The sequence below is a fragment of the Camellia sinensis genome, chromosome 6 (assembly GCF_055761805.1).
Source record: "Camellia sinensis isolate YWXY chromosome 6, ASM5576180v1, whole genome shotgun sequence".
In the NCBI taxonomy this organism is placed as follows: Eukaryota; Viridiplantae; Streptophyta; class Magnoliopsida; order Ericales; family Theaceae; genus Camellia; species Camellia sinensis.
Window position 1 is genome coordinate 98,471,566 of NC_138966.1, and position 4,799 is coordinate 98,476,364.

The window sequence follows — 4,799 nt, forward strand, 5'->3', positions numbered from 1 at the left end:
TACGGTTATGGGATAGAGGTGTTGCTGATAGCACCTGACAATTCCTATATACCCTTAGCCTTCAAACTTCGGTTCAAGGTATCCAATAATGAAGCAGAATGTGAGGCGTGCATCGCTGGGTTGGAAGTCACCCTAGAACTAGGGGCAAAAAGGTTGGATGTCATTGGGGACTCGAACCTAGTTGTGTCTCAAACAAATGGAGATTGGAAGGTTAAAGAAGAAAAGATGAAGATCTATCACCAAACCCTAGATATTCTGATTCCTAGGTTTGAGAAGCTAGCTTTTACGTATCTACTAAGAGAGAACAATAGGTTCGCTGATGCCTTATCAACTCTATCTTCCATGATAGACATCCCGTTTGGAGTCCAGATGCGTTCGATCATTATTAAGCAGAGATACATGCTGGCCTATAAGTCTATCGCCGCACTAGATGAAGTGCAAGATCAAAATACTTGATTTTATGATGTCTAGAACTTCTTGGAAAATAAGGTTTATCCACCAGGGGAAAATGCCAAAAATAAAAGGGTAAAATACGGCAGATGGCCGTTCAATTTATCATCTGCAGAGGTAAGCTATATAAGAGGGGTCATCTGGGAATGCACAAGTTGTGTGTCGACGTAGAGGAATCAAAGCGCCTGATGGAGGCTGTCTATGGAGAAGAGTGCGGAGCACACATGAACAGAGTAATGTTAGCCCAGAAGATTCTCAAGCAAGGTTACTACTTGTCTACCATGGAGGAGGATTCTATCTATTTTGTTCGGCGATGCCACAAATGCCAAATTCATGCTAATCGCATGAATATCTCCGCCGTCGAAGCTGTACAACATGACTTCACAATGGCCTTTCTTGGTCTGGGGAGTTAACGTTATCAGCGCAATCACACCGAAAGGGTCAGATGGGCATGAATACATCCTGGTGGTAATTGATTATTTCACAAAGTGGGTGGAAGCTCAGTCTTACGCAGTGTTCAAAGTAGCGCATGTGGATAAGTTCATCCGAAACAACATCGGTTGTCGATATGGAGTCCCAAACGAGATTATTTCAGATAATGGATTCCATTTTAAGAAAGAAGTTATCGACTTGCCTACGTAAGGCCTAATTCCCATCTTTGGGATACATATGCAACTTCATCCTGAAGCTCGGTCATAAACACCTCCAACTCAACTTTCCTGTCCATGTGTTGACCAGGTCATCTTTGTCATCTGAATGTTTGGTTATGATCTTCTCTGAGATCTGGTTACAATGTTGAGCAATGCTATTTAGACAATGAGTAATTTGTGATCTTTGGATTCGGGGTTATACATCTTCAAGATTGATTCCATGCGTGTCAAGTTGTGATCCTTATCAAAAATGGTTTTGAAAAGTTTTGATAAAGTTGATTTTTGCTCAAATTTTACTTTTACAACTTAGACCATTTTTGGACCAAAAAGAAAATTTTCAGTGTCCACAACTTCAATTTTATTCATTTCCATACAAAGTTCTCCAACTCTCGATACAAATCAAAGTTGCTTTTATTACATTCATAAAACTTGAAAAGTAAGATCAAAGCAATAAACTATGGGCATAAATGAGTCAGGTGCTCCTGCGTCCCCCACTTGTGCTTGTGGAAGCTTCTAATGCTAAAGTGGGACTGGATTGTGCCTCATCTTCGAGCCAAGTCAAGCACTCGCTAGAAAGTGCGCAGCTAAAACTAGGAGCAGGGGCCAGAAGCTCTCTTGTACTCGAAGTAGTGAGGCACCTAGCCAAATGTGAACCTCGTACAGGGAATGAAACTAGGTATTCTACCCCATCCACTAGGCAAGTTTGATCATGTCGAAATTGACGCTTGAACCGGAACGGAAAGTAGAATACACAGTGTGTCAGGCAAATTAGCTGAACGCCAGGTTGTTAAGTCATGTTGTAGCTCATTTTGGTCAGATTAAGCCAGGGGCAACGCCAAGCAATATTAGCATCAGACGTGTTACATATCCAATGGCACCATCATCCCTCATTCGGGAAATTCACTAGTTGTTGGTGGAAAAAGTATGATTGGGCTGAGTATGCAGGGCAAGAATCCACTACCTTCAGCTTGTCCATTAGCTATATCTAGGAAGGGATGAAAGAAAAGAGAGATTAAAGAATAGAGAGATGTATGTTGAGAGAAAAGGACTTGTGTTTAGAATTTCAGTTGTTGGTCAGTTCATTACCTGATTAAGACTGTTGTAGCAATACAAGTATTCGGTTTTTAGTATCAAATTCAATCTCGATTCCATGCTAAGTGGTTGCTCATGATGCAAAATACAACACATTTTTAAAGAAAAACTGGTTTTCATTCCGATCATGGTTGCTTTTCTTTACAAAAATGTAGTACAAGTTTTTTTAAAAAATAAAACATGTCTGTAGCTGTACAAAGTGCTAACACTGCTAACAGAAAGAAACTGCACAAAAATACAAGAAAATCAGTGCCAACCATCTCAGGCTCGAGAGGACCTCTTCGTTTTTTTCCTAGGTAGGGACTCAGAGCTGTCTCCATCAACATCGCTAGCTGACTCAGGTGCTGAGTCGGAACCGGAATCATCGCCACTCTTTGCCTCAGAGCCCGACTCAGCATCACCTCCACTCTCAGATCTAGAGTCGTCGTCATCTCCACTCTCAAAGGACTCAGACTGTAGATTCACTACCTCCTCAGAGCCACTGCTCTCGGCATCATTATCACTCAGCACTAGCTCTGAAGGGCTCTTCCAGCCTCGACCACGACGTCCTTCTCGGCCACGTCTTGGGGCCTGTCTCTCCCTCCCATTTGCAACTGGAGGAGATAGTGATGGTGTAGGCGCCGCCGCCGCTGGTCCTCTCGGTAAGGCTGGAACCTGGAACATACAATACTGGCGCATCAGATATGATGAATAGTTACAGATATAGTATGATGAAAATGATGGAATGCAATGAGCCATATACAATGCAAGTATAGTACAGTGTGTCAGTGTAGCATAGCAGTGTGATGTAACAAGGGACAAAATGCATACCATGAGATGAGTATCAATGCGTCAGTCAGAATGTAGTGTATAATAGTGTGGAATATGCTAAAATGTGGGCAGAAAGTAGGGAAAGAATATCTGAATGCCATAGAGACTAAGTAGTGCCTCCCTCCTCAAAATTATGCTCTCGAATGAGGCTACTAGCTCAAGCAGTCCCTCAGTGTATCCCAGGGGTGCCTGTAGATGCATTGGGAATGATCAGTATCCAGAAGGAACGAATATCAGAAAGAGAATGTGGAAAGTTAAAGAAAATGTGGTACATATCGGAGGTGCGTCATGAGCTTGGACGTATCTATGGCTGGCCTCTGCTGGCTCAATCAAAATCTGATAAGACATCCCAGCCGGCCTCCAACATGTCAGTATGGTCAGGATCTCTAGCCAACCGGTTGCCTATCCAACATGAGGGCCCCCTCTAGCCCTGGCCCTCGTTGCCCGGGTCCTACTTGTCGAAGGGGCACCTATTGCTCTGCCTGCGTGAGCACGAGCACCCATCAAGGAAGGCATCAGATATGTCTAGATGAATATCGCATAATCTCCCTCCCTAAAGAAGTAGTCGACGTCCAGGCCACCAGTAAACTGAATCATCTCATACGAGGAGAGGTTTTCCATGGCACTCATAGATGGCGGGGGCGGTATAGGAACTACCGGCTGAGGCAAACCTAAGGTCTGGCACACAAATTGCTCGCCTAGAAACCAAGCTCGACAAACTGGGCCCTCGAGTAGAAGTCGAAAATGGGAAGCCCCTTGAGCTTCAGCATACTGGTCCCAGACTCTATCCAGTATCGTCGCCCAAGGCTGCCAAGCGATCTGCAAATAGAGAATGCACACATTGTTTAATTGCCATCATTAGATATTTCAATATGAATCAAAACTAAAGTAAAGCAAAAGTAATTGTGAGTTTTGAGTTACCTCTGTGGTAGTCACTATATCGAAGTACCAACGAAAGAATGTGAAAGTCTTCTGGGTCCTCCGCAGGCATCTCCTGTCATACTGGTGAGAGTATGGCACAATATGAGGCATATCTATCTCTGGGTCTGGGGCAAGGGTCGAGAAATATGCATATACCTAAAGTTGCAAAGAAAAAGCAACAGTGAGTATACAACTTGCAAACACAAGATGTAGAAAGTAGAATGTGCGTACAGTGTATAGAGAGTACAGATACAGAATACAGAAAGTAGAAGGGGTGTACAACATACAGAGAATGCATATGCATAATGCAGGAAGTAGCATGTGCATGTGTAGTATAGTGTACAGGATGTGTGTACAGATATAGAGGATGCGGAATGTGCAATGTAGAGAGCACAGTATGTAGGTGTAAACAATGCAATGTGCAGTGTACAGAATGTGCAAAGTAGAAAGCACGGAAATGGCGGGCATAAAATGTAAAACAGAAATGTAAAGCATACCTCCCAGGCTCACCAGTAGCCTTCGACTCTATCTTCCTTCCTGCGGGATATCGAGCTCATATAGCCATACAATGTGGCTAGGCTAGCACTGCCTCAATCATACAGTCAGACCTGAGATAAGTCCACTAGAGCGCTCAGGAGATATAACCCTACAATGCTCCACCTGTTTGCAAACAAGGTGGTTCTGAATAAGAACATCAAAAAGCCTCCAGCATAATGCTCGGTCTCCTCTAGAGTCTCTGGCTCTCGCCCTCGAAAATGCCCGACGAACCAGCTATATCATACCATCCTCGATTGGACGAGAGAAGGACATGCTCCTAGCCAGTGTAGCCAGACGGCTTGCCATTCGCCCATGTCCATATCGTAAGGGATCCAATGA